Here is a 9,884-nt window from a genome sequence, read left to right on the forward strand (position 1 = left end):
GTGGACAAGTGTGACTGGATAGTCATAGTCAATGATTTGACTCCACGACCAGAATATTCTTTCCGACTTAGGGCGTCAGCTACTGCGTTGGCTTTACCCGGATGATAACGAATTTCGCATTCGCAATCACTGAGTAGCTCGACCCACCATCGTTGTCTCATGTTGAGTTCCTTCTGGTCGAATATGTGTTGTAGGCTTTTGTGGTCTGTAAAGATAGTACTTTTTGTACTGTACAGGTAGTGTCTTCAGATCTTCAGAGCAAACACAGCTGCTCCTAGCTCAAGATCGTGGGTAGTGTAGTTGACCTCATGTGTCTTTAGCTGTCTCGAGGCATAGGCGATGACCTTACCTCGCTGCATCAGAACACATCCGAGTCCTTGATTCGACGCATCGCAATAGACAATAAAGTCTTCTATCCCTTCGGGGAGGGATAGTATTGGTGCGGTGCACAAGGCTCTTTTGAGCGTTTGGAACGCTCTCTCCTGCTTCTCTTCCCAGTCAAAGGCCACGCCCTTCTGGGTCAGTGTTGTAAGAGGTTTCGTAATGCGGGAGAAGCTATGAATGAACCTGCGATAGTAGCCAGCGAGGCCTAGAAATTGACGAATTCCTGTAGGCGTCTTCGGTGCTGACCAGTTCTCAATGGCTTTAATTTTGTAAGGGTCCACGTGTATTCCCTCTTCGCTAACCACGTGCCCTAAGAATTCGACTCGTCGGATCCAAAATTCGCATTTCGAGAACTTCGCATAGAGCTTCTCCGAACGAAGGGTTTCTAAGACTAGTCGCAGATGTTGACTATGCTCCTCCTTACTACGTGAGTAGATAAGTATGTCATCGATGAAGACGATGAGGAACTGATCTAAGTAAGGACGACACACCCTATTCATTAAGTCCATGAATACAGCAGGTGCGTTTGTTAATCCGAACGGCATCACTACGAATTCGTAGTGCCCATAACGAGTTCGGAAGGCTATCTTCGGAACATCCTCCCCTAGCACTCGTAGTTGGTGATATCCGGACCTTAAGTCTATTTTTGAAAAGAAGTTCGCCCCTTGAAGTTGGTCAAATAAATCGTCAATACGAGGCAAAGGATAACGATTCCTGACGGTCAGTTTGTTGAGCTCCCTGTAGTCGATGCACATACGAAACGATCCGTCTTTCTTCTTGACGAACAAGACTGGAGCTCCCCAGGGTGAGACGCTTGGTCTTATAAAGCCCTTGCTGAGCAGTTCGTTAAGTTGACAGGACAGCTCTTGCACCTCTGCAGGTACTAGACGATAGGGCGATTTGGCTACGGGAGTAGCCCCTGGAACTAAGTCGATTCGAAACTCGACTTGATGTTGCAGAGGTAATCCTGAGAGTTCTTCTGGAAAGATGTCGGGAAAGTCGCGTACTACTGGAATGTTCTGAATGTCTTTCGTTTCTTGGCTCACATCGACCACATGAGCAAGGAATGCGTGACATTCCTTTCGTAAGAATTTCTGAGCTTGAATGCTCGAGATGATACGAAGGTTCGTGCCGGGTTTGTCGCCATAAACTACTAGAGTTTCGCCAGATGGCAGATTAAGGCGTACAGCCTTTTCGTAACACATGATGTCGGCACGATGCAGACTCAACCAATCCATACCGATAATGATGTCGAAACTTTTAATAGAAACCGGCATGAGGTCGATCGAAAACGAATGGCTATCAAGTGTTAGGGTACACCCTTTGAATATATTGCTAGTGCTCTCTGTCTTTCCATTAGCCATTTCTACAGTGAACGGTTCTTTAAGTGCTCGTGATTTTTGCTTAAGTAAATGAGAAAATGTTTGATTCACGAAACTCCTCTCCTCTCCACTATCAAACAGAATGCATGCATAAGAGTTATCGAGGAGAAACGTACCGGTGACCACTGTGGGGTCGGCAACCGCTTCCTCGTGGCCTATGGCCAGAACTCTTGCCACTCCACCGGCATTCCCTGCCTTCGGGCAGTTCCTTTTGTAGTGGCCCACCTCGCCACAACCGTAGCAAGTTTGGCTCACACCAGCGCCGGGGACTTGGGTGATTGGCCTCGCCGGAGCTTTGCAGAAACGGGCAGTGTGCCCCTTCCTGTTGCAGTTCAAACACTGCATTTCCCGGAAGGCTCCTACGTGGTGGAAGTTGCATTTGTTGCACTTAGGCAAACTTCCAGCATACTGCTTTACCGGAGCAGCAGCGGCAGGTGCTATCGTAGCATGAACTGCCACGACCTGCTGCTTTTTGGCAGCCTTTGTCTTTCTCTTGTCATCCCAAAACTTCCACTTGGAATCAGCGGTTCTGACGGGTTCTGAGATGGCCAGGGTTGTTGTTGCGGCCGGGGTACGAACCCCATGGTCTATGAGCCACTGTGCCAATCGCTTGGCACTATCAAAGGTAGTAGGGTTTGAAGCCAAAACATTTCCCTGGAATGGAGGCACCAGCCCCCATATGTATCTTTCAATCTTCTTCCCCTCTGTATGAACCATGTTGGGACAGAGGGCCACCAGTTCACAGAACCTGGCGGTGTAGGAGACCATGTTGGAGCCCTTCATGGTTAGGCTCCATAGTTCTTCCTCTAGCTTTTGGATTTCGCCCCTCGCGCAGTACTCCTCAACCATTAGCTCTCTCAGAGCTTCCCAGCCCATAGTATTTGCCACTATCAGGGATAGTGACTTGACATGGCTATTCCACCATGTTAGGGCTTTTGACTCAAAGATGCAAGCAGCAAACTTGACCTTGCTCCCTTCTGGACAGGAGCAGATCTCGAAAACCGATTCGGTCTTCTCGAACCATTGCGATAGGGCAATGACTCCGCCAGTCCCTTTAAAGGATATTGGTTTGCAGTTTGTGAAGTCTTTGTAGGAGCACTCTCTGGAGAATACAGGAATTTCACCATGAGTAGATAGGACAGGGGTTCCTCCTCCAGTGGAACTAGAAGAATGATATCGTGCCATGGGTGTAGCCACAGCTGCAGCTACAGCAGCATTCAGGGCTGCCGTGTAGAATTGAGGAGCAGGTGGTGTTGCAGTTATCGGGGGATCGCGTCTTGTTGATCGGCGTGGAGGCATCTTTCAACTAGAAATTTAGAAAGATGAAGATATTGATAAGAATTTAATAGGAAGTAGATAAGAATGACTCATGGACTAACTCTCCATAGTCCAACAGCACAAATGAATAACACGATTGATTGTAAACGAAAGCATTTGGATATAATTTCCATGAGATTAGATATCTGTCAAAAATATTGGGATTAAGATGTAATGAGTTCGGGAAAAATGACCTAGAAGTAGGTCTTACATCAACCAAAATGGAAAATTTTAACAGAATACTACCAAATCAAGACCTAACGAGTCTAAGATTTACAAAGATAGGAAATTAGACTAGAGTTTTTACACTAACTAGGTTACATCCAAAAGAGAAGTCGATGAGACTCTAACGGCGACGAGAACTACTAGAGTGAGTTCTTGAATCCGACAGTAGACGTTCTATGTCTCTCACGCGCCTATCAGATCTTGCTTGCTGAGCTCGAAGTTCCCTGACTTCAGCTTGGGTTTCAGCAAGTTCCCTTTGCAGAACTGCATTGCGGACCTGAGTCCTTTCATGAGCAGACTCAAGTTGGCGAATGCGGACGGTGTTAACGCCAGAGTTGGCGTCAATCTTCACTACGCCAGAGTTGGCGTCAATCTCCACTACGAACCATGATGGGTAGGACCCTGTCAGCTGAACCTCCCTCAGTGAGGTTGTAGAAGCTTCTGTCTCCATTGTAGGGTATGGGTTGACCCTGTTCCTGACTCCATCTGTTCAAGTTTGTGGCCCACATAGGAGTGGGTCCTTGAAATGTTGGACGAGGGTTCAGGTTTGGGTCTTGAGCAGCTGGGGGTAGGTTGTTGACTTCAGGCTTTGAGTCAGAACCATCAGAAAAGCCTTCAACTTCGTGATCATCCAAAGGGATTGGGTGATCATCTTCTGGCTCTTCTCCCAGCCATCCTGCATTGCCGTTGTTGGGATAGTACGGGTCTCCGGGAAGATGGAATCCAGCCATTATATCTACGCGAGAAAAGGGATAAGGAAATAATTAATAGACGAACTAACTAGATAATTATAAGATGATCTTTATTAGTTACTCCAACATTTGCATAGTGCATACCAGTCATAGGTAACCTAGACATGATAGACCTTTGAATAAGTGACCCTAACTCTAAGCCCACAACCAAACAAGGAACACGAAGTAGAGCAAATATCACAGATTCTAAGTCTATGCCATCCTAGTTACCTATAACCTTAATGTATCCACCCCGCAACTATTGACATACCAATAAAGACCTTTTTAGTTCTCAGATAGGTAATTAATAGTAACACAAAATACTCCTATAGTATTTTAAGTTTATGTTCTGTTCTACTGTTCTCATTGTAGTAGTGTTGGTAAGTTTTTAGACTTGTTGCAACCCCACAACCACACTTAGGCACATGCTAATCACTCCTCGGATAATGTAGTTGATCAGGCTACATCTTTCCAGGGTTGACCATATGTCTCTAAGTCTACTTGTGTTGTCCAACAATCGTAATACTTTTGTTCTGTCCTAGTGACACTGATTTTAGTATGAATGCAGGTATGTATACTTGGTTAAATATTTTATTATTTAAAAGTATAAACTCTTTATCAGAGTATTTTAATCCCGCTGTGTTTATAGTTCGTATATCTTTTATGGGTTGATACACTCGATTCACTATAAACAAAGCTCTGATACCAATCTGTCACACCCCAAAACCGGAATGGCGGAAACGTTCGGGGGTGGAGGACGTCATGTTCAGTATCACAACAATTCAAAGTAGTAAACAAGCAACAACATCATCCATTGCATTAATAATATAATTTCATACAAGTGTGTTCTGTCAAGTTATATAGACACCAAAAATATACATCAAAAATAAAAGATGAGTCTTGAACGAGCTCCATCTTCTCAGAACCTGGCACCGGTACCTGTCTACTGGTGACTTGAGAATACAAGTTATTTTGAAAGATTTTATCAGCTTTAAAGCTGGTGAGTTCATAAGTATATTAGTGTCTGTATTTGTATGAAAGTGTTTGCAAGTCTGTAATGTATAAGTTTTGTAAAAGTTTGTAATTGTTTGAACTCTCCTAGAAAACCCTATGTTTCCTACTAACAGTAGCCTTCTACCAAGGCATCTAGTGTCTGTGTGTGTGTCTCTTGTAAGAGTATGTATTTTCCTAAATCTGACTATCATTAACCAAAAATATAGTTTTTACATTATTGTTTATTGTGTGAATATCACAAAGTAAATGTAAAGGGAAAATGAAATAGTATTGTAGTGTTGTATTAAGTAACTACTGCTGTACTAATTACTTTAAACTATTTGTTATTTAAAGACCATGTGATCGGCCTGTATCCTGCTACCGACTCTATAGTAAAACGACGATGTAAGACGTCGTAAGAAATGACGTTTGCCACCTGTAGACTTGCAAATCCCACTGTAGCGAGCAGCAAGGTAAAGGATAGTCAATCCAGTATAGATCTATACACAAACTCATACGCTCCCCATTTAAGGAGATTCTGGATACAAAACGGGTCATGACAGGTAGTGCCATGCCCCCGTTAAGTGGCTCACATAACTGTAAGTAATGTATATGTATATGTATATGTATGTGCTAGCTGTATTGTGTGTTCTTTCTCTGTCTAGCTTGTATGTTTTGTTTCTCATCACTGTGTATTATGTTTGTTTCTCATCACTATGTATTATGCTTGTTTCTCATCACTATGTATTATGTTTGTTTCTCATCACTATGTATTATGTTTGTTTCTCATCACTATGTATTACTCATGAATGAACTGACTCATTGTATGTTTCATTGTTCTAGTAATAGTATCTTCCTAAACTATACCTATTATAGTTTACTAGTAATGTTGTTTGTGTATATGAACATGTTTGTATACCTTTGCTACCCAAAGGCATTGAACTGAATGAAAGAAGTAACCTGTTATATCTATACACATATACATGATATATAACTAGGATTCAAACGACCTTCGGAAAAATAACCTGAATACCCTAAGTCCACAACCAAACAAGGAACAGGAAGTAAGGTGAGCTATCAGTCCTAAGTCCTTTCAATCCTACTTATATAACTATATCTACATAGATACACAGAATATAAGTTAAAAGAGTTTAATAAAAGTATTTGATATGAAAAAGAGTTTGTAAAACAGTTTGAAGTAAAACAGTTTGGTAACACAGTTTGAAAGGTAAGAAATCCACTTGTTTGGTAGTTATTAATCATATGTGATTGATATAATAACTATAATTGTTCAACTTGTATTCCCCCCCCCCCCATAAAAGCATTTAAAAACATTTAAAAGGTTAATTAAGGGGTATGAACTCACCTGTAGTGAGTGGTTTGGATGAACGGAATGTATAGGATGCTAGGTGTCAAGTGAAGACTTGTACACACACGATGATCCTAGTTAACATATAATATCACATATATGTATCCAATTAGTCTTTAAACAACTAATTAACAAAGTTAAGACATCATAGGACATGTAAAACACCTTATTTAAGTGCTATAAGTCCTAAGGATTGCATCTAAGTATTGTAGGACATTGCTATTGAGTTTAGGGTTCAAGGGGACCCTTTATTTGAGTTTACGGTTTTGTGACCATAACTCATTGAGTTTACGGTCGTAAACCCATGAGTTTACGGTCGTAAACTCATGTTTCTTTGACCATCTAGTGTTTTGAAGCCTTAAAGATCACAAGAAGCATTCCTACTTCATGTTTAAGCCTTAGGAAGAGATTAGGGCACCATTTCACTCCTTTTAGGAGTTTACGGCCCTTGGACCATTTCCCTTTGGGTTTACGGCCGTAAAACCAAATGGTTTATGGTCTTTTGATGTTTTCAAGTACTAAGCACATCAAGGAAAGGATCTAGGCTAGTTTCCAAGGCTTAGAAGGGACTAGGGCACACTTTGGCACCCTTTTTAGGGTTTACGATCCAAGAACATCTTGGACCGTAAACACCTTTGATCCTTGGTTTCTTGGGTGTTTTCTTGATGTTTAGAAGTGTAACAAGCTCTATAATACTCTAGGATAGAAGTACTTACTAGGTAGAAGCTTGAAAAGTGCTAAAAGTCCAAGAACACTAGTGTGTGTTCTTGGTGTTCTTGGTGAAACTTGAAGATCTACACTTTTGGAATGATTTCACGGATGGAATCATGTTAGATCACTAGATTAAGGTATATATCAACTTATTAGGGTAAGAAACACTTACAAGTTGAAGATCTTGAAGAAATGTTGGATGATACTTGAGAGAGAATTGAGATTTGGATCTTGAAAATGTGAAAAGTGATAAATAATGACTAAGTGTCATATTTATACCCTCTTTTAGGGTTTACGGTCGTAAACACCTTTGTTTAGGCCGTAATACAAACTCTTGGAGTTTTGGAATAATATTGTTGCACAATAAACCCTAGGGCATCCTCTCTCCTGTTATCTCCTGAAGTACTAATCTTAAAATACTCAAACGTATTCCAAAAAGCTTGAAAATTAGCAGAAACAGTTTTGACTCCTATTGAAGTGAATGGTTGTACATAATAGAAATTTCGGGTTGTCACAATATGGATCTAGGTAGTGATCTATCTGGATATGATAATGATGACTTATTCTTCAACTCTGAGCATGATAATGATTTAAGGCTAAGTAATGAGGATCTCTATGCTTTCTTTGACAATGTCCATGACGTTGTACAACATGCAACAGAGACAGAGGGATTTAGTAGTATTCTCAAAGTGACGCCTCCAACTTTTAATCAGATGGCCAACGCCTCAGCGAATATGGATACAACTTCAAGGATTCCTCCCCTTCCAGTTGCTACTCTAGCCTCTTTGCCATCTGAAAAGGATCTTATTATGACACAAGCCTCCCAGCCTCCAATCAAAAGGAGAAGAGCCGATCCAAGTCTGGTAGTGCTAATCAGGGAACAAGCGCCACCAATCCAACAAGCTTCTACTTCTGCTGCACCAACCCAACCGACCCTGGAAAGAAAGTCAAGTTATGAAAGAAGGTCCAAGTGTTGTTCGATCTTATCATGAAGTCGGGAGCTCTTCAGCTCCTGGGGGTTCCTCTCCACCACTACATGCGCATGATGCTGTCTCTGAGAGGTTTGCCAGGTATTTGGCCCAACAAGATTCAGACCCTTCACCCCGAGGCAAGGGAATATCTATTGGTGAAGGAAGTTCAGGGGGAGTGGACCCATCGATTTCTGAGCTCAAGGAGGAGATAGGTGTTCCAAATCAAAGGCTTATTGAAAAAGATGTTTTTATTGGAAATCTCGACATTCGAGTTTCTAAGCTTGAAGAAGAAAATTCTCTAAAATCAAAACAAATTTCTACTCTACAGCTTAACCTTGTAGTCGTGACCGCCGGTTACTTCGACCTGAAGAACAAACTTATAGCAGAATTAGGCGACAAATTCAAAACAACTGTCGAAGAACCAAGTGTCGTCGAGACTTCTCAAAGTGCCCCTGCCAATACATCTCAACAAGATCCTTTTGTTAATCCTCCACCAGTCAGAACCACAAGAATTGTTGACCGCTTTAAAAATGAACCTGTTGAAGCTCATCCAAGAATAACTCTGAAGCAAGGTTCAAGGCAAGTATCTTCACAAAAGAAGGGGAGGTGGCTCTTCATGAAAAACTCAGATAAAAATGTTCGTGGAGATCAGCTCCAACTAACTGTGACTGATCTTGGAAAGAAGCGGTTCAGAGATAAATTTGGTGATCGGTCAGGAATTGTTATGTGGGGTTTCCATGACAGATTAAAGTGCTGGCTGGTGAAGCGAAAGAGCGGTAATGTGGAGTACTACAAGCACAAGAATGATTTTTCTTCTTTGACAAAGGTGGATATCACTGATCTTTCTGAAGCTCCATTCTCCAACCCAACCAATGATCCTCGCGGAACTGATTTCAAACTTTTCTTGGAGAATCAAGTTAAGAGGTAATTTGATGGGATGAAAACTGCCGACTCATCCGTGAAAAGAGTCAAAGGTATTCTTGACCCTAAGACCAACCAGACCTTCAAGTATGTTATGTGGACCCCTACCAATCAAATGACAGAAATTCCTATTGTCAAGAAGTTCTGTGATGGATCGCTGCGCAAAATGGAATACTGGGTTTTTTATGAAGCTACAGTGTCTGCCATCATCAAATTCCCAGATGGTTTTCCGTATAGTTGACAAAAGGGATCTGCTACAATTTGGTGAACGGGACATAAACACTTTGGCTCAACATCAGATCATATGCAAGCAAGAGATTTTTGAGTCTTCTGCTAAATAATTTACTGGCATGATCGCAGAAATCATTGAGAAGAAGATGTGGCTAGGGGCGATGGGAAGGTCAGACGTGCTGGTCATAGAAAAAGACTGAATTCATGCTAGCCTCAAACCAAGGGGGAGACTGTTAGGTCATATTTTATTGGTTTGGGCTAGGCATCCATCTGTATAGGTCTTGTTAGTGTTTGTTTATGTATTTAGGGCGTTTACGGTTGGGTGAACCGAAAACATGTTGTTTTCGGTTCAAGTGGTGTTTGCAACTGCAAGTTTGTTTGCGGCTGTGAACTGTTTACGGTGGTGTACCGTTTACGGTTCACTGTTCCCTATATATAGGTGTCAGATGTTTCAGAATGTATGACGGTTGTGTGTGTGTGTGTTCCATTGTACCTGACGTTTACGGCTAATAGAACGTGTGCAATTTGGAATAATTTCTGCTTTTACTCCTTCTTATTCTTATTGATTATAGCTTGTTCGTGTGTTGATCACTAGTTGGTTCCAGATTTGGGGATTTGCAGCTTTCCTAGGCTTGGGGGTGTTTGAGAG

This window comes from Lactuca virosa, chromosome 4 (assembly GCF_052849685.1).
Source record: "Lactuca virosa cultivar CGN04683 chromosome 4, Lactuca_virosa_CGN04683_v6, whole genome shotgun sequence".
In the NCBI taxonomy this organism is placed as follows: Eukaryota; Viridiplantae; Streptophyta; class Magnoliopsida; order Asterales; family Asteraceae; genus Lactuca; species Lactuca virosa.